General features: G+C 38.1%; 1 protein-coding gene and 1 long non-coding RNA gene across 27 annotated transcripts in view; one reads left to right on the top strand and one right to left on the bottom strand.

Moving 5' to 3' along the window:
* Trpm3 (transient receptor potential cation channel subfamily M member 3) overlaps positions 1-21,365 on the top strand; it is an 843,949-nt gene that overhangs the window by 479,769 nt on the left and 342,815 nt on the right. The gene's annotated exons all lie outside the window — the stretch shown is intronic.
* Positions 4,403-13,846, bottom strand: LOC147825966 (uncharacterized). The gene is made up of 3 exons (XR_015439933.1): positions 7,993-13,846; positions 7,173-7,251; positions 4,403-5,176 (listed from the first exon to the last, which is right to left on the bottom strand). It is a non-coding gene; the product is annotated as an uncharacterized LOC147825966 (long non-coding RNA).

Raw genomic sequence — 21,365 nt, 5'->3', positions numbered from 1 at the left:
TTTTTATTTTCTTGTTATCTAGCAGGTGCTTCTTTCTGATCATCATCCCAGCCAGCTTCACTTTTTTTTTTTATTAAGTTCTTTTATTGGTACATTTTAGGTATACAATACATTTACATTTGTCATTGGGTGCTTGTACCTGTACATGATGTATCTTGGTTCTTATTTTTTCCCCATTACCTGTGGGGCCTTCCCCCCCTCCACCCTTCCCTATTTATAAAGACTTCGTTTCCATTTTTTTCTTTTCTCACAATTTTTCCTTTCCCTTCTTTCCTTTCCCCTTCCCCTCCCACTTCCCCTACCCCTTTGGACTTTTCTTCCTCTTTCAAATTATCAATTATTCATTTTAATCATTTTAACTGTTATTTACACTTTCAGTTTCTCACACTAGAGAAACTATTCAGTATTTACACGTGTGTCCTATTTATTTCACTTAAGAGTATGGCCTCAATATGCATCCATTTAGCTATAAATGACTCTAGTTTCTCGTTCTTTATGGCTGAGTAGTACTCCATTTTATATTTAAAAAATCCCACATCTTCTTTATCCAGTCTCCAGTTGATGGGCACTTGGACTGCTTCCAAGTTTTAGCTATTACAAACTGTGCCGCTATAAACATGGGCACACATATATCACTGTGGTATGATTCTTCTGATTCTTTTGGGAAGATCCCCAGCAGGGGAATAGCTGGGTCAAATGAGACCCCTAGTCCTAGTGCTTTGAGATATCTCCATACTGACTTCCACAGTGGTTGCACCAGCCTGCCCTCCCACCAGCAGTGGAGAAGGGTTCCTTTCTCCCCACACCCCTGCCAGCATTTGTTATTGGTTGATTTCTTGATAGCAGCCATTCTTTCTGGGGTGAGGTGGAATCTCAGTGTTGTTTTCATCTGCATCTCTCTTGAATGACCAGTAATCTTGAACATTTTTTCATATGTTTATTTCCAGCTGGCTTCACTTTGTTTTGCAAAATGCTCACACTGGTGCTCTTCTTCATTAGTTCAAGACTAATGGTTTTACTTCACTGCTACTTATTTTTAAAACAACTTATTTCTATTTTGCTCTGGAGGGATGAGGGAAGGAAGGAAATCTACACAGGAAGGAGGAAATCTCAGGCTCATCTGTTCTCCTACAGCAGAACAAGTGATAGTAACTGAAACAAATGACAACATGGTTGGTCAGCTCCAAGACAATGGAATGATGATTTTAAAACAAAAGCAAGCCCTACTTCCCTTGAAATAGGAATATTGTTGTGATGTACCATTTACTTCAATCACTAACATATTCTAATGACATTTTCTTTCCTGTCTAAATGGTTTGACTATTCCAAGGAAATATTTTAAGTCATTATTATAGACTTTTAAGAGCATAGTCATTAGCCACTAGCAACACTTTATAATCCATGCCCTCTCACCATCATGCTGCAGACTGTTCTGCTTGAGCATCCATCATTATAGGAAGTTTATGTCGACACATCACTTTATTTCTCATTATGCCTCCAGTGACTAAGATGATGGTGTTTGTTGGTCATCCTCAAAATCTCTCATCTAAGTTATTTTTCCAGGGAGCATGATGAAGTGTCTGTGGCCTCATTATACTATTCTTTGCCCTGGTCTTTTTTATACTTAATAGTATATCTTGTTGCCCTGATGTCTAGGTGTGATTTGTAGCCATCACACAGAGGAAAGTAAGGCCTACATGCCTCGCGGTTTTTATATTTTCAAGACTCTGATGCACAAGTCAATGTTTTACACCTCAGAGAATTTACAGAGACACTCAGTTGCTCTAAGTATCACAGAGACTTAGGAATTTAGATTTAAGGCTAAAAGAACCTAGTTCAGTGGTGGCAAACCTATGGTATGCATGTTGTTTTTCTTTTAAGACAAAAAATGTTAATGTATGAATCGTTTTTTGTAAACTGAAACTTCAGTATTCAGGTTTAATTGCAGTATTGGCTCTTGGCAATAAATACCTAAGTGGGTTTGGGGTTGTGGTTAGGGCTCTCCTCTCTAAAAGATTCACCATCGCTGATAATTCATCCATAAGACTGGTACAACCTGTTGCCTTTGTGCAAGCAATCATAAACATCACAAATGCGCCTCTGGAACAGTCAATACTTGAAAACACTAGCTATTTATTCATTTTTGTCATTATTTATTAACTATACCTTCTCTGGTAGAAAAGACTTGCAAATTTTAACAGCAGCTATTTTCCCTCTCCTACTTTCAACTTGGATAATGAAAACAAATGTTACGTGAACTTGGTGACCTTTTTATTTTCTATTTCATACCTCTCTCTCACCCACTCAGTCAGGATGGCGATGTGAAAGGATGAAGCCTGCAGGAATAATGATCCCAGCCAATGCAATGAAAGCAGGGTCACTACGTTTGGTACTGAGTAGAGTGCTGATTTTTGATACATACCCCACTCTGTGGCTGGGAGAATGCAGTTAATCATTTCTGGTAAACCAAATAAAACTTCTGGGATACATCTGTGTACAGGTGGAATTCAGAGTTCATACTTCCGACTCATGTCAAAGGAACAGAGTCCTAGAAAACAAAACCAAATATTTTGGAAGATGGAAAAGAAAAATATTCTGTTTCTACCATTTTGGGTAGAATTGTGGTTGGTAATGTCATCATTGGAGGGGGTACATCCAAGCCATGCTCTGTGTTTATAAGCCGGCAAATTAGATTTTATTTTATAGGTATCTATCTTATAGTTTGGATATCTGTATATCTCAGTGATTTATTTGAAAAGGATAAATTTTAAAGGAGGAAAAGAAAACCTTAGGGAATGATGTAACTGTATATTATCATAATTACAGCAATGCTTTCGTCCTTATACTTACATGTTAAAATTCATCAAATTATGCATTTCAAATATGTATAGTTTGTTGAGTGTCAATTGTACCTCAATAACATCACAGAAAATGAAAGAAAGGAGGAGGGAGGCAAACCTAAATACCATGCCCTGTGCCTGCCACAGAGTTGATGCCCAATATGTCCTAGTTTGCTTCTCCTTCATATTTATTGGTTTTTCCAGGTTTTCTCTGTAAGACTGCTGTCCTTACCAAACGCTCTGAGGAGCTGACTGTAGTGAAGCACACCCAGGGATCCCAGCGGTGCCTCCAGAATGTAAGACCAAGGGCCTTACCAAATGCTCCGAGGAGCTGACTGCAGCAAAGAACACCCGGGAAGGAACACACCGGACAAGTTGAAAAGTAAAACAGACCTTAGTCTGGCCAGATGGCACCCCCAAAGCAAAGTAGCTTAGAGAGGCAATCAGCCCAGAGTCCGAAGCTCTTTCCATAGGGGGCTGCAGGGAAGTCAACAGGCGAAATTCACAGAAGAGGGAACAAAGGTTAGTGGTCTTACATTTGTATGTTAATTAGCCTGACATGTACTGATGGTCAGCAGATGTTTTGCAGATTGTTCCATAGATAGCGGTGTCCGGAACATCAGTCTTTGAACAAAGAGTTGAATAATTATGGCTGATACAGATCTCATCCAGTGTCCCAGAACCAACAAGCATCCTCATCCATCCACTCACATCCAATCACAGTTGGGGCCAGGGGAGTCCCATGACTACAGAGTTACGCAGTCCCACATTCTCTCCAAGTCTGTTTCCTCTACCACTTGTTAGAGGGCATCATCCACATTTATTTTGGATCTCCATGGGCTGTTTCTTTCACTGAGCCACTAGTGCTTTCTAAACTTTTGTTGGTTTTAAGACAAGTGACCCCCACCATGTTTGCACGCTCACAATGCAGGTACACCCTCCTCTCCTCTTGTTTTCCTTATCCACTATCTACACTGCCTGCAGCTACACCTTATTTTTTCTGTTGAGGTTCCCTGCCTATACTCCCCATAAAGACTGGTCTCATGGCAGCCACTAAGATAATCATGAGGGAATCCACTTTGATTATTATGAGGGTGATATTGTAAAGCAGCAAGAAGAAATGGAGAGATGAACTCAGTCTTACTGGCAATGAGGACAAAGAAGAGAAGACAGATTCAAGACACGTTTAGAAACTAGAATCAACAGTGCTCGCTTTGGCAGCACATATACTAGAAACTAGAATCAACAGGATGAGGGGACATTTAGATGGTGAGTGGAAATGTCAGTAGGTAAGGGGAGACTATTGACATCTAGGTTTCTGAATTAATCATTAGTAGACTTATGGTGATGTTCATTAATAGAAGATATATATGAGACAGATGAATATAGATATTAGAAAATATACTAATAATTCACTAATAGAAAATATAGATGAGATAGAATCTCTTGAATTCATGTTTGGACATATGAAATTAAAGATCTCTTTGAAACATCTGGTTGGAATCACCTAGTAGATAGTTGAATATACAGATACAGAATTTAAAAGAGATATTTAGGTCTATTTTGGTGTCCTCAAATTTCGGATAGTAACTGAGGCATCGTTTTGCATGAAGTTACCAAGGGAGGGAGTTAAAGATCAAGTAAATGAAGGGAGCACCTAAACAGAGCCCTGGGGGATGCTAGTAGTATTTAAATATTTAAAACACAGGACCTTGTAATGGAGAGCAAGAAAGAATAGCCAGAAGGGTGAAGAAAAACCAGGGGAAATGACAAATGAAGTATTATCTTTCCCAAAGTGTGATCTGTAGGAAGTTACTCTTATTTGATCCCCTCAGTGGAATTCATCCAGTAAGTAAATTTAGGAAATGCTACGTATTATATTCCTTTCTTGTACAGTCTCCATCAGAGAAGTCCTGTAGTAAGTAAAATTGTCTGAATTATGTAATCTAGAGATTTCCCAACATGGTAGACCATGGAATGGTTTTCTGGCACAGACAACCTGATTAACATCTGATAGGGCAACACCTCCTGAATTATGCATTTGAAAAGAGTGAGCACAATAGAGGCCAAGGTATGAAAACTTCAAGAAGGAAATCATTTTCAGTTGCTATTGCAAAGTCAAGGATAAGTTAGGCTGAAAGCCATGGTCTGTGTTTGGCATTGTTGAGCAGTGGTTAAGAGCTCAGACAATAACAGTAATTACCTTGTGGGCCTTCCAGGGGAATAAAAATGTTAGGGAAGTGCCTAACACATAGTAAATGCTCTTCACATCATCTGGCAACTCCTCTTTGTAGTTTGGCAACTTCGGTTGTGTGTTGTAGCACATTCTGTAAAAGCTGAAAAATGAATAGAAAGTGTTAACACAGTAATCAAGGATTCAGCTTCAATAGCATATCCTTACATAAACTATATTATTCAATAGAATAACACAAAGTGAACATCTCCATGTAAATACCAACCAGGTCCAGAAAATACCATCAACATCCTACTCTGGTCCCTCCCTAGTCTCTGTATCCTCCTCCCCCAAATAACATACTTGGTTTCCAACATCATGAGTGATGATTTTACTTGTTTTCAAACTTTTTAAAAGATAGAATTATGTGTCCTTTTGCATCTGGCTTCTTTGCTTAACATTATGTTGGGAAGAGGCACCTATGTTGCTGCATGTAGCTGTGGACTCTTCCTTGTGTATCATATCCACTATGTAAATATGCCGTGACTGATTGATCTATTTTATGGATAGAAATTTGTGTCCAGTTTAGGCATTATGAATAATGACACCATGAGCCTTTGTGTACATGTCCCATTGGGGGCATACATATTTGCTTCTGTTATTTACCTAACAGTAGAATTGCTGGATCATAGGATATGCATATGTTCAACATTAGTAAAGAATTCCAAGTAGTTGTTTCCAATTATGCTTCAAATTGCAGCAATTTATTTTCTACCCAGCACTCAAGACTTTCAGTCTCCTGTCTTCACCAATACTTCATATTGTCAGTCTTCTTCCTTTTAGCCATAAGTAAGGTAGAAATGTGCTGGTGTTTCACTGCAGTTTTAAGTTTTGTTTTCCTGTTTATAAATGAAAGTTGGTAATTTTTTATGTTTATTGATCATTCAAACATCTTCAGAGGAATTCATCTAGTCCTTTGCTAACATTCCCATTTATTTGTATATTAGACCCAACATATATGCCTCCCCCTTAAGTCACTCTGAACCTCAACCTTTTGGGCCTTTGACTTCCTGTTTAAACAATCGGGGCCAGGGATTTAGTTTAGTGGTTCCACTGCCTGCCTCGAAAGTGCAAGGTCCTGAGTTCGATCCCCAGTACCAAAAAAAAAGGATGTGTAGAGGACAATCGAGTTGCCAAGGTTCTTTCCTTCTTTCGTAATACCACAGGATGCCTACAGCTCCCCAGAGTAAGGACTAAACTTCAGTGTGACCTCCTTCATTCCCACATGGCTGGAGCTGTGGCATTTCAGGTTCCCAAACCCAGCCCTATTCAGTGGGAAGAGTCTAGTCCCTCCCACCATCCCCCTAGAGATTCCCTAGGCTACCTGGAAAGGCCAGATGAATAAATGTAGAAATGTGAAAGATGGAGTATGCTGACAATGAGATATAGGAGCTAGAAACAAACTACCACACAAATTCTTTCCTCCCTTTAGCATACTCTTCTGAATTAGGTTTTTCTCCCTACCCTATCTGGAAACCATGTTTTTGGTGTGTTTCTCAATTTGAATTGATTGAGGACATTGAGACAGCCACAGTGCTACAACTAAAGACACTCACAAAACAGGACTTCCAGAACTGCTTCAGAAAGTGTCAAGAACAATGGGATAAGTGTGTTCATAAGTGAGGGGAAGTATTTTGAAGAGGATTAATGCCAATGTATTTTTTACTATAATAATTTTCTAAAATATTCATCATACTTTAGATCATAACTTGTATTTTTTTTTCAGCTCATCTAGTTGTTTTTAGTAGGAAAATTGGTCTGAAACTATTCTGGCATTGCCTAAAGTAAAGCTATTTCTTTACATAAATAATTCAATATTATTTGATTAAATAGTTGATTCTTATATTTCGCAGTGTGTTCTATAAAATCACTTTGAGCACTGAATGACCAAATGCAGAAAGTTTGCTCCTATGGGAAATACAAGGTTAGGTTCCAGAGAGCCTTTCTTCACAGTATTTTCAGTGTTTATCATACATACAATCAATACTTAACACTGTTTCATGTGTATTTCTAAGCTGCCTTATCTAATACACATTGTTTATTTACTAATATTGAGCCCAGGCCTCACTGACTAAAACTCATGTGCTTACAGCACTTACCTAACTTGTGTTTGCTCCTCAAGGCACCTTGCAGTCAACCTTGCATGTGGAGACACTGGACAGCACTTCTGCACTGTGCCTATGGGACATTTTAACAGCAAAAATCACAAACAAAAAGCACAATATTGTGAAAAACTTGGCAGGAAGTAGACCATGGAAAGTTTATAGTATAAGCAGAAACAGGAAGGCTGAGCATCACATGGTTCCACCCCAGCAAGGAACATGCACATGGTGACTTGAATTTTTTCCCACTCTCCACCTATCCAGAAGTGACCACGAAAGTGCCACAAGTATTGCTTTAGAGGTTACAAATACATTTTAGCCAGTAGGAAAATTCCAATGTACAGAATTTATTTTTTAAAAAAATCAACTATAACATTTAAGTGGAATTATGCTTTTTTTCAAAAAACTGCTATAAATCAAGGTAATAGAGATCTGAAGAGTAAACAATGAATGAATATAACTCATATACTTGAGTTCATCTTATTGCAATTTAGCTTCTTGTTTACTTCAGGGTTTACCTACCTTTCCTGTTTGGAATTCCAATTTCTTTTTTAAAACATCGTTCCATTCCTCTTTGAGATTTTAAATCTCTCATCTACATTTTACTCTCTAGGCTTGGAGGATTCTTCCCCAAACTTGCAGGGACTCTCAAAACCTTCCTGGTGTTTACTTCTCTGGGACTTTAGGAAAAGGATGGCACAAACTGAAGGCCCCAGAGTCCCTAGCCCTCTACACCCTTGCCTTCAGCCCCCTCACTGAGCCCAGGCTGAGTGAAGCATCATCAGGCCTAGCACAGAAAATGAGCCTGTGTGCCTACCCCACTTAAAGATGCTCTTCTTCTCTGTCTCACTTCTTTTTTGTGATTGATGCAAACTTGGATATCTCTGGCTTCTACCTGATGCCCTTTATACAACAGAAAATATCTGATGATCCACAGAACTTGTTCCCTCCAGTATTCCTGTAGAAATAAAAACTCAGCAAAACACTAGGATTATTTAAGATGTTACAGAAGGAACAACATCATGATATTATTTTCTCCTACTGTAGCTATTTTTTTTTTTTTTTTTTTGTACCAGGGATCAAACTCAGGACCTTGCGCTTGTGAGGCAGGCGCAGTGCCACTGAGCAAAATCCCTGGCCCTGTGGCTATTATTTTTGCAGACCAGAGAAGTAAAAGAATTCTCAAACAAATGAATTTCTCACCAGAAACCAAGTCCTACACATGGAGATTGATTGTCTTTGTATATTGATCGTCCTTTGGGTATAATTATTAGCCATAAAAATGATAAATGTTTTTATTACATTTCTAATTTTCAGACAATTATAAAATGTTGTTGATTCTATTTATGGGTAGAACTCTTGTTGCTTGTCTATGTAATGGTGTGGTATTCTTCAGAGTATTTAATATACATTATTGACAGAAAATAGTATAAAGTATAGTTACAAGGTAACTAAAAGTAGAGGTCACTCTCGTAGTTGGTTTTCATGATGCTTGGTGAGAATTCTAACATAAAAACTAAAAATTCTAACATAAAAATAAGATATTAACTATTGCTGCTGGTCTCTAAACAAGTGGTAGAGTGTTTTTTTAAATGAAATTATTTTGAGGAATGTTGTTTAAACAAAGATTAACAGATTTTTTATGGTGTACAAAGTATTAAAATATGTTAATGTGTATTGGGTATCTCCAGAAGATTACAATCTGCTGCAATCTCAAACATACTTAACTTCAAAACCTTCTAAGCAACGTCTTGCAAGAAAAGTGCATTGAAAGACAGATTTGGGAAATACTACCCTAAAAGACGAACCACAGTATATTCGTAGACTTAGAAATTCAAGTGGAGGAAAGCACATAACTAGTTATCGGCAGGAGTCACATCTGACTGATGCTCTAGAGGTGGCTCTTCAGGATGACTGGTGTCTCACTAGGGTATTTTGAAACCTGCCAAATCATTTGCTTTTTTGCTTGCTTACTTCAGTAAACTGCTGCTTTCCTACTTCATTAAACCACACCAGAAATGAAGCAGATGTTATGAGATTCAGAGATCATTATAAGGAAAGTTTCCCGATCTTAAGGAAAATTTAAGTGTTGGAATATAAACAAATTTTAGCAAACTTATTTCAGATTTTGTTAACATAATAGGGAACTACTGTTAAAAACCTTCTGATGAGGATTGTTTTTTTAAAAAAAATTGTGAACAAAAGTTCTTTTCATTATCTTTAAAAAGAAAATATTTTCATTACCTGCCTTCTTAAACTGAGTGTACTACGCCTAATTTAGCCCTCCCTTGAGGGCTGTGTCATTCTGTGACCATCAAGGACTTTTTGGTGCTAAGAGTCAGCTGTTTCAGACCCATTAGTAAGTGTTGGCCATTTATCCTATCCCAGATGGCCCCAGCATGCCCAGCTTTCTGATGTCACTTCCTGTGGGAAATTGTAGAATTCAGCTATCTATTTGTAAGAATTGATCACAAGAAGTTTGTTAACTGAGAAAATTAAGTCGTTTCTGGGAAATTCCACAAATCTGTTTGTTAAAAGAATCCCAGAAAACTTTAAGAGATGTTGTAAAAGTCTCACAGGAGAAAAAACAGGTTTTCCTAGTTTTCTTATTTACCATTTCCTGGGATCAGAGGACCACGACCCAATGACTCTACGGGTGGTGAGAGAGACACAACACACTATGCACATCTGTGATGTTTGTGGTGGGCCGGTGGGCTTGATTTTGCCTGAAATCATCCTGCTCTCTTGACACTATCTGATAAGAAGAGGGCTGCGGTGTGCTCTTTGATGTACGGGATTGGTGAACCGAAACAGGGGACTTGTGAATTCCCCTGTAGCTTTTATGAGTCACTTAAAGTCACTGGTTATCATCAGAGGTGAAAATCAGAAAGCCGATAGCCAGAATAACTAAGCTGCTTTCCTCCATGTATAAAAGCCTTGCTTCTTTCCTTTGTGATGGTCGAATAGTGCCAGAGGAAGGAAACTGCTGTTCGTCCCCCAGGCCGGCTCCTTTTCTTTCTTTAAAAGTCGGTGCTTTCCAGGGTCTCAGGTCTCCCTCTAGAGAGACCACCAACAACTTCCTACTTCCTGTTTCCCTCTTCGAGATTCTTCTTTATCTCTCCTCATTCTTCAGAGCCTTCCCCAAGTTGTCGGTGTGCTGAGGTCTCAGAAACCTCACAGATGGATTGCTGGGATAGGTGGTGAGTTAGAAGAATGGCATCCAATGAGCCTGAGTTGTGCTTCTTCATAAGAAGTAACATCTCAAAAGACTTTCTTTTCTTTTATCCCTTATTGAGCAAGTATTCAGTCAACAAATACCATTATGTTTTGATACTGTTTTGTTAAATAGTTTTGCCAGAAAACTGAGGAATCTTTATATTTTTATTAATTTCAAAAATAACAAAAATAAACCCCGACAATCTCAGCTCTTATATAATTCTACACTTCAGAGAAAACCTTTTCTTCCTTGTTTTGTTTTGTTAGAAGTAGGGTCTCATTACGTAGTTTAGGCTGGCCTCAAACTCCTAGCCACCCTCCTATTTCAGCCTCCAGAGTGCGGGGACTACAAAGGTATGCCACCTTGCCCACTTCCTTATATTCTTGACTATAGAAAATGAGTCTTAACAAACATTTAAATAAATTCATTCATTGTATCCTTCTTTTATATATGGAATGCTGCTGTTTGCAAGCAATGCAACCAAAAGAATGGCAAACTGAAACATTGCTCTTATTGTGTATTGGTTCTAACTAATAAAATTAAATAAGATTCTATAGGGAACATTCAACTTGAATTCCTCTCTTTAGTGTTTCATACATTTTGCTATGACCTTCTCTTCATGATAAAGTCAAGCAAAGATAAATTTCTTATATTTCATGTTCCTTGTTAAGAAGAAAATGTATGTCTATTCCTGATTGTAGCTCCTTTCTTTGCAGTGGATTTTCTTTCTTTATAGTACCCCTGGAAGCACCTTTAACAGAACATAGTAAGTGAGATTTCCTTTGAAGGGCAGTGGGAGAAGCCTCAGTGCACATGGCTAGAGGTTCAGAACACGTACGTATGAAGGATGCTAGCCTAGCATTTTCATACAATGGAGCTGATCCCCACAGCCAAACCTGTCACTCATTTGTCTCTGTATTCATCTTCCAACTCTTATTTAAAAAGCCAGAAAAATCCGGATCTTTGTTTTAAGTACAAAGCTGTGCTGACTGGCCAACTTTGTCCAGACCTCTACCACATTGTCTGTGATCACTGACCCGGAAAAAAGGGCCCATTATATCTGAAAATGTTAATATTTCAACACAGGAAAGGAGAGTGAGGTACAAACCAACACGGAGTCATCTTTCCTTTGTGTACTGGATTTGGTTTCTGAATTCCTTCCTGGGAAAGAGTTCCGGCTGTAATTTTTCCCTTGCCAGTTAAGTGGATAACATCTTCACATCCCCTATCCACTTTGCCTTCTCTTTCACATTTAAAGCAAAACACATGAAGCCTTGTATTGTGGTATCTTAAGTGCTGGTGGCAACCCTGCCCCAGACTGCAACATGGAGGCAGGAGTATGGCTTTGACTGCTCCACTGTGTATGACACGATTCTGTGAGCTCTTTCAGCAGACTCTATAATGGATTGTGAGATTCAAGCCAACAACTTTCTTTTTTCCTGAAACATTACTATGTTCAAGTCAGAGTATTCATTTGTTAATTCATTCATAAAGGATACATTAGGCTTCAGGAACTGTTACTTACCCATCAGGGGTCGCAGGCAGCTACTGCGGTACCAGAAATCAAATATATCCTCAAGAACAAATCAGCGAATGAATAGCCTGTGTCTTGCTTATCATAATTTCTATTGAAGAACAACAACAAAAAGCAATTGACATGATTCTTATTTAAATAATAAGTGAAAGATTGGAAAGAAAACCAACTAACTTGACTCATACATATTTATGTCTCTTTGCAGAATCTACAATCTACACCCCTCCCCTATTTTCCCCCAATGAAAATAAATCACCTGCAGAGGTAAATAAATAAATCTTAACCAGTTCCAAATGGGTTGTCAGCATTTTTTGAATAAGCACAGAATCAGGAAGTGAGACACGAAGGAAGTGAGGCATCCTGGATCTGCAGTATAATGGGGTTGTCAGGTAAAAGTGTCGAAGACCAAGACCAGACCAGGCCACAACAAGCCTTTATTAGGGGAATAGATCTGCCGGGCTGTCTCTGAACAAAGGAGAGACAAAAGCAATATGGCTGGGGCAGGGAGAGTCTTTTATAGAGACTGGGGTGGGGCTTGTAGGGGCTGAGGTGGTGTTGAGTGAGGTAGTGATCAGGGAGTGGAGGAGCCGGTGACGTCACTAGGTGGTAGGGGGTGAGCGAGTATTAGGTTACTCTCTAGGTGGGACCAGGGGCATGCTGGGAGGAAGGGTTTATTCTTTGGTGGGAGCAACCATCTTGGCATGACATCACCCAGGGGAGGGGCAAGGCACCATAGGAAGAGGGCAGCTACTATACATAATAGCTGCTGAGGTAGTGGAAGACCTATCAGGGGTCAAGGGAAAGGAGTTTTCCGGAGTGTGGAGTGTGGCTGAATGAAAAGGCAGGCCAGAACTGGTCCTGGAGTCATGACCGATCTTGCGAGATTGTGGTCATTTGTCCCTCTCGTGCCCCTCCTCTGTGTCACTGTCTTGTGGGCATAGTGACTTTGGTTGCTTATCAGCTGGGCCTGTTGGAGAGAAGCAGGCTTGGTAAAGGCAAACTACATACAAATTGCTGTGTGTCGCTCGGTTGGTATCCAATGTTGACTCTTGCTTCTATATGAACCAACCCCCAACCACCAAAGAACATGAATGTCACTGCATGAAGCTGGCCTTGTGTGGCTGTAGGAGTCTGTCCATGTTATCTTATCTTCATTTCAGCAATAAACGCAATATGTGACACTTAATAAATGTGTAATGATGAAGAACATCAACTGGTGACACTTCACAAAGCACTTTCATATAAATGCTGTCATGTACCCTCACATCCTACATTATCCTATGGAGTCATTAACCAAGTATTAATAACTTGGAACTAAGCAAAACTCCTCCCTCTATAATCTTGCACCATCAGGTAACAACAAAATTTTATAGTTTCAATTGTTTTAAATTTTCAAAATCTAACTGAAATAATTAGATTGAAATGATCATTCAGTGCCTCCTTGTCACTTCTTTCTCATTATAAACAGATTTTTAATTTTGAATGCTTAAATTTTAGCTGCAATTTATTTGCAAAATTATTCACTGAGTGTTTTTCTGGATACAGAAAAAAATTCTTGAGTGTATTCTTTCCCACGCTATATTTCAAATTTCTTTTAAATTTTTATTTTATTTTTTTATTCATTGAGTTTATTGGTACAATTTAGGTAATGATCAGATTCCATAAACTGTTGCGCTACCATGGACACAAAGCTGCTCCCTTCGTATCAACAGTTGTCCCTTAGGCTCCACTGATTCCAGGGTCCCCTGTGGGTACCAAGTCCCTTGTATAAAATAGCATACTAGCTGCATGTTAACTTATATACACATCCTCTCACATGGGTAAATCATTTCTAGATTACTTACACTATCAAATACAATGTAAATACTATTAGCTCATTTCTATATTGTATTTTTAAAGGATGACAAGAAAATCTGTACATATTCAGTACAGCTATAATTGTTTTTATTTTTTTAAATAGTTTTGATCAGCAGTTGGTTGAATCCATGCATGCAAAACCTGCAGATATGGAGAACACTTGGGTCCTGGGCAGTGTTGGAAGCTGCCTCGTAGGAGTTTTCTCCCAGAGATCTGATTCTGTATTACTTGCATATGCGTAAAGAGTCATCAGGCTACTGTGCCTTAGGAACTCTGTGATCAAGGGTAGTTTGGGACTGTAATTTGTACCATCATAGCCACGCCTGATAACCATCTTGTAGGTCATTACTGTAATCATGTCATAATGTTCAAGGTCTTCACCCTAAATTTTCTTTCCTTCTTCATGCTACTCTTATTTCAGGCTATCCTATGCCTCCTTGCACAAGGTAGTGTATAAGTAGCACTGAAATAAGGCATAGTGTTAAAGGAAACTCAGAGATTTCTTTTTAAAACAAACGGGGATCAATTGCCCTCTATGTCACACTGGTTATGTAATAGAAAAGTTATGAAGCTCTTCTTGAACTCCAATGACATATCTTTCATGATGTCTTAGGCACAGAAGGAAAAGACTGCCCCTTCAAAAGCTTTGTGACCCCCCCTACCCTGGCGAGCCCAGGCACAGAACCTTCCCTTAAACAGAATGATCTCATTGTCGGTCCCATAAGCCCAAAAGCAAACATCGGGCTGGACTGCTGCCAAGGCTTGAGGTGGAATCAGAAGTCCCACCCTGCAGGAGAAGTGAGAAGAGCATTGTGCATAAAGATTGATCTAATTCAGTGGTGGCAAAACTATGGCATATGTGCTGCAGTGGGCTCTTTGTATCATTGAAAGCTCTAAAAGGTTTGCCATCATTGGTTTAAGTGGACCAATTACTTATAGTGCCAAAAAAACTAGAAATATTTTAAAAGACACTTATTGAAATTCATGGATTTGTGTTATAACTTCCAGAATATACCTTTTGAGGTAAAGTTATTATTTTATTATCTTTTAATTATAATAATCTACTTTTACAATGCTGTGGTCTGTTTATCATCTTGTGTTATTATTTGTGCCTTGAATTCCAAGTGTCACTATGGCTTTTCTTTTTCCATTAGTCCCTTAATTTCTACAATAAGTCTTTAAAACTGTGACCCATGCTTGTACCTTATTCACTTGATTTTCTAGAGATTTATTTCTTAACCTCTAATTTTGATTTTATCTATTTTTGCAAAGTTAAGATTTCCATAGTTGGAACTTGATTTTTCTTTTTCAGTAAATTTATTTTTAAGAGCCCTTCCAACCTGAGATTCTCTTAAGTGTTTCTTATGTCAAAGCAAGAAAAAAGTAAGAGTACTATATATGCAATTCTTGCTCTTATATTCTCTACAGATATTTTAAAGCAACTGTAATGCTGAAATTGTATAATTCATTCTAGGCTCCTCAAGTATACATTTACTCCTTGATTGGCTGATTGATACATTCAGTCATTCTTCAGACATTAAATGACCTCTGTTTTTAAGCATGATGCTAAGAACTGTATCTGCAGTGATAAATCAAAGGGGGTTCTTAACCCAGAGGAGCTCACAGTCTGTAAGAGAGAGACATGCAGGTGATCCAGTGCCATAAAATAAAATCAATGCTGTTACCTGAGCATCCATGGTGTACACTGGACACAGAGCAGGGCATCCACCTCTTCTTATGGTTCAAGTTAAGAAAAAGCTGCAGAGATGACATAATGGCTCAACCAAGTCTTATATGACAGCAGATTCCTAAGAAGCCAGAGGAACAGACAAAACGAGCAACTGAGCCAGAAAGAAGAACCCAAGGAAAACAACTATGAACTTGAGCCAATAGAAGTTCTGAGACTGGCTGGGGCTCTGTGCCTAAGGGTGGAATGTGAAGGAGAAACAGTGGGAGATGAGTAAACACAGTGGAAAGGATTAACAGTGTAATAAGTTAGAACACAAACTCTGAGGTAATGGGGAAGAGCAAAAGGATATGATTATATTTGCCAGAAAAACCCCATTTTAATAAAGTAGGCAGTATCTGTAAGATTACCTGTAGGAACACGTCATCTTTCAAGGCTACAAAATGTGGTGACAAGTTTATTCTCAGCGATGATAGTTTGTATTCCTTTATGAAATAAAAGCTCTCTTTGACTCTTTCCTTCTTATCCTATTTTTTTCCATTCCCATCCAACTGGTAACACCAGCCCTTCAAGCCCTGCTTCTTTCCCTCTCTAGCAACATAAACTTCAGATTGCCTGAACACATTACATGGGCACTGGCCTTCCTTTAGTTTCTTCAACTGATTGTATGTTATTTCTGTAGTTCGAACTTCATCTTGGAAATAAGCTGGCTAGTTAGGCAAATTTTTCTCAAAAAAGTTGCCATTTGAACCACATTCATTTCCAGTAAGGTTCAAATCCAACACACTGGTTCAATCCAATTTTATCAGCAGCTTTGGCATCTTCTTTCAAACTGGCAAAAGTAAAGGAAAACCAAGACAATTTTTCAAAAACACCTACTCTTAAAGTTCTTGTAAGCTGTTGGTGAGACTTTAGGTAGCTACAAAACTAAAATAGAGACTGTGCTCGTGAGTGAGGTGGCACGTTAGTGACCTTATTCAAGCATGGGAATCCCGAGAGCTAGACAAGCTCCAGAAATTGAAGCTAACGATTCATTTTGTCTTAAATTGTTAATCATCTGTTAAAGACAACTGCCTAGACAGTTTGAGCCTTGGTATAATTTGCCAGTCTGACCCTCCTTGAACTTCACTGCAAATGCTGTTAACCACCAGAGAACTGGTACAGAAGCAATAAAGAAAATATACATTTAGGTTACCAGCATAATTTAGAAGCCATTGTTTCTTTCATCTTTCAAGCCATTCCTATCCTGACATCCTACTGGGGACATTTAACTACAAATTTTATCATTTTTCTAGGAATTTGCCTTTGGGAAAATAATTTTTCTTCAAAATTCAGCCTACATTTTATAGAGCTTTTACAATGGTCTTATATCATCAAAAATCTCCAAGTGGTATTGCTGGGTAGTCAGGGTATAGTTCTAAAATCAAACCTTGATATTTACCTCCATTTTTGCACCTATCTAAAGTCTGTGTATAAACTGTTTAGCTTCCAAATGTTCTAATACCAGCCAATTCTTTACACTATTCTGCCATGTAGGAAACTGTTGTAAACTAGAGAAATTCTTTTTAATAAGGAATAAATTTCCTGGTTTAAGCACTAGTCCCTACAAATCTCATCATTGTTATTTGTTAGTAGTAATCGTTTAATTGAAACCTGCCTAATTCAATCCAAGAATGATATACAATTAACATGAGAGGCTTTTATTAATAAGCGTTAAAATATCTTCACTGCACAGTGAGCATCAGTTGTGAACAAACAGCTCTAGTTTTTAATTTCTTTTGTTATTGAAAGTGCTCATTGTCACTCTGTTCAAAAATTGATTAGTATTCTTTTCTTGGTATAATAAATTCATACACATTCATTTCTGAATTCTTTTGTCTTCCAGCATCTGGTTCTTTGTCTTTCTGTGACTGGCCTCTACCTCATAAAAGAAATTGAAGATATGGCAGTTATCTGCTTAATGTCATCAATATGTATAGCTAAGTAGAAAATTCATCCAGAATTCAATCTACTTTCCAAGGTTTTAGCCTCTCAGTTTAACTGAGGAAATTTGATAAATAAGTTTAAGTAAATTTGAGAGATTAAATCACCACTTTCCACGAGGCTGTAGAGCTACACTGTGTAGCCTACTCTAGGCAGGAATGAACATCTCCAAAATCACTTCGCTGTTCTGCCACTGTGTAAACAGTGTGTGTAACAAAACCCAATAATAATAGCTCGCACCCCCATAAAAGTACATTTATGAATTATTATTGCTCTGATTTCTATCTCTTTTTCTCGAGAGTGAACTTCGTCTCATATTTATGGCTAAAATAAAATGTGACCCCCAATCCCAATTTAGAAAGTTATTTTTTGCTACTTTTTATTTTTATTGACATATTACAGTTGTATATATTTATGGGGTACAATGCATTAATTCATTACATGTATACCATGTGTAATGGTCAGAGTAATTAACATTTCTCCTTCCTTAAACTTTTTTTTAAATTAAATTCTTTTATTGGGACATTGTAGATATACAACACAATTACATTTCTCATTGGGAATTGTACCTTTACAGAATGCATCTTGGTTCTTATTTTTTCCCCATTCCTAGCCCTCCCTTCATGCCCTCCACCCTTCCCTATTTACAAAGACTTTATTTCCATTTTTTCCATTTCTCATCATTTTTCCTTTCCCTTCTTTCCTTTCCCCTGCCCCTCCCACTACCCCTACCCTTTGGACCTTTTCTTCCTATTTTACATTATCAATTATTCATTCTAATCATTGGTACATTTTAGGTATACAATATAATGACATTCATCATTGGAAATTTGCACCTTTACATAGTCTCTCTTGGTTCTTATTTTTCACCCTTGCCCAGCCCTCCCTTCAACCCCTCCAGTCCTCCCTATTTACAAAGATTTTGTTCCTATTTTTCCATTTTCTCATATTAATCCCATTCCCTTCTATCCATTCCCCTAGCCCTCCCACTTCCTTCCTCTTTGCCCCTTTTCTTCCTCTTTCACATTACCTATTATACATTTAGTCCATATTTACACTTCCAGTTTCTCACACCAGAGAAACTATTCAGTATTTATACATGTGTGTCCTATTTATTTCACTTAAGAGTATCTCCTCAATGTGCATCCACTTAGCTATAAATGTCTCCAATTTCTCATTTTTTATGGCTGAGTAGTACTCCATTTTATAAAAAACCCACATTTTCTTTATCCAGTCTCCAGTTGATGGGCATTTGGGCTGTTTCCAAGTTTTAGCTATTACAAACTGGGCTGCTATGAACATGGGTGCACATATATCACTGTGGTATGATTCTTTTAATTCTTTGGGGAAGATCCCCAGCAGGGGAATAGCTGGGTCAAATGGGACTTCCAGTCCTAGTTCTTTGAGGTATCTCCATACTGATTTCCACAGTGCTTGCACCAGTCTACACTCCCACCAGCAGTGGAGCAGGGTTCCTCTTTCCCCACAGCCCTGCCAGCATTTGTTATTGGTTGATTTCATGATAGCAGCCATTCTTTCTTGAGTGAAGTGGAATCTCAGCGTTGTTTTCATTTACATCTCTTGAATGACCAGTGATGTTGAACATTTTTTCATGTATTTATTTGCTATTTCTACTTCTTTGTCTGAGAAATGTCTGTTCATTTCAGATGCCCATTTTTGGACTGGGTCTTTAAATTTGGGAGGTCTGATCTTTTTAAGTTCTTTATAGATTCGAGATAGTAGATCTTTGTCTGAGGAAGAGCAGGTGAAGATTTTTTCCCACATTTTGGGTTGTCTCTTCACACTGCTGGTGGTTTCTCTTGCTGTGCAGAAGCCTTTTAATAAGAAGAGATCCCATTTGTTGATTGTTTGACCTTCCTTAAACTTTTATCATTTCTTTGTGTTGGGAGCCTCTGATCTCCTCTCTTTCAGTTCTTTTAAAATATATAATAAATTGTTGTGAGATTCACCCTAGTGTGCTGTAGGACATGAGAACTTGTTCCTATGTAACTGTATTTTGGTACCTTTATTCCTAACCTCTAATGATCTTTCTTATGACCCATTAATTGCATTTTTAGTTCTTATTGATCCATTAAGTTATCTGTTTCTTGCCCATTTGACCACTAACGCATTTTCTAAGAGGGAACATTTTCCTTCTGCGATGAGATTTCATTAGTGTCCACTCTGGTGAATCACTCCCTTGATTCCTAACTTAGTGTAACCTAGTACTATTGCCATATCTAGTCAAATTTGCTGTGTCTTTTGGGTATATTACTTATGTGATGTTCTCTGTAGTTTCTGGGTTGTTTAAGAGCTAGTCTGTTGTCTGTCTCTCTGGTCTTTCTGAGGCTCTTCTCTGTCAATAAAATATATCCTCAGTGCAGGTTCACCTCAGTATTTAGTAGTGTGGTGAATTCATTGAAAATGATATTTTCTACATAAAAATAGAGTCAGTATCCATGTAAAAATTCTCTTTCCTCTTCAATACTGGGAGTTTTCTATAATCTATTTTTCTTATATCAATGTATGTGGAAATCACCAATGGTCATCTGTAATCAATTGTTTGATTGTATTAGATAATTCTAATTAAAATATCAGATATGGTGGAAAGGAAGCAGGAATTCCATCCATATATTATCTAGTTTAATTTAAAACAACTTGGGTCACTGTGATCCTCCTCTAGATTTCAGCACACATGGAGTATAAGCTGTTTTCCAGACTGATATTCCTATTCAGAATGGTCCAGATGGTCTTGTTCAGTTATTAAAGTAATTAAGGATTATAAAATCTTTGTGCAAAGTTAATAATCATTCAACACTAAAAGTACAGAGCTGTGTACACTCAAGCATTCTGTTAAGAATGTACAATGCTGCACGGGTCCCTTCTGAACCCAGGTCTGTGCCCACTTGGACTGGCACACAGAATGGTCATGATACTACTAATAACTGAATAACACTTGGTGCTTTTCAGGGTGTCTCCATGTATAATAGCTCACTTGATATTCAGTGAAGCTTGGAGATAGGTACTACTTTCTTCTTCTGGGGGTGAAGAAGAAACAGAGGCTCTCAAAATCTAAAAAATCTTCCTAAGTCATGGCCCCAGCACCCTGTATAGCCAACAGATAAACTAATGCTGTTTAACTGTATAACTCTTGCTGCTTTTCACAGTTCATATTCACAAACTTGATGGCAGGGCACCAGTCCCCTAGTAGGCTTCAATACCAGTAGAGCACTAAGAGGTTAGCTTCCTGAAGGCAGGTCCTCAAAAATATCTACCTAAGAAATAGTATTGTCAGGGTCTACTAATTTTTATGTAATAAACTGTCAAGTACTATATAAATACTACAATTTTGTATGTCAGCCAGGAAGATACAGATCTGAATCCTGAAGAGGCTAAATGTTACATTTTCTGTTATTTTATAGAATCTGCAAACACAAAGAATTTGCAAGCTCACAAACCCTTTCATTACTATGTTGTCCAATATTTGCTTAGTACTGTACTCCCAAGGGTCTAAATTGGGCCTGGTTTGTGGTTGGTGCTCCAGGATTATTTGCTGAACAAATGAATGGATAAAAGAGGATTACAGTATCCTTGGCCTTTGCACCAAAGGCATGAATCTTGGTTTATAAAGAGTATTTTCATGATGCACAATTGCAGAATGTTGCAAACCAGAGTGGTGCAGTTGCAGAAAGCCCATAAAATGTTCTTTGGTTCCTCCCACCTGGACATCTATTTACCCCATAGGCCACAGCAAGCCTTGACTGGGTCCTAAACTTGACTCCTATCTGGCAGTGTCCCTGGGCAACCCCATTGAAAATGTTCCTTTTGTTTGTTCATGTAATTTGTTCACGTAAAAGTTGTTTGTTATGTACAGTAATTTCATCGATAAATATCCACTGCTTTTATATACAA

Source organism: Heterocephalus glaber, unplaced genomic scaffold (assembly GCF_053883595.1).
Source record: "Heterocephalus glaber isolate CG9 unplaced genomic scaffold, H.glaber_assembly_v1.0 deba00001481, whole genome shotgun sequence".
Lineage (NCBI taxonomy): Eukaryota > Metazoa > Chordata > Mammalia > Rodentia > Bathyergidae > Heterocephalus > Heterocephalus glaber.
The sequence above is the reverse complement of the archived record's forward strand: the minus strand, read 5'-3'. Positions and strand labels throughout refer to the sequence as shown.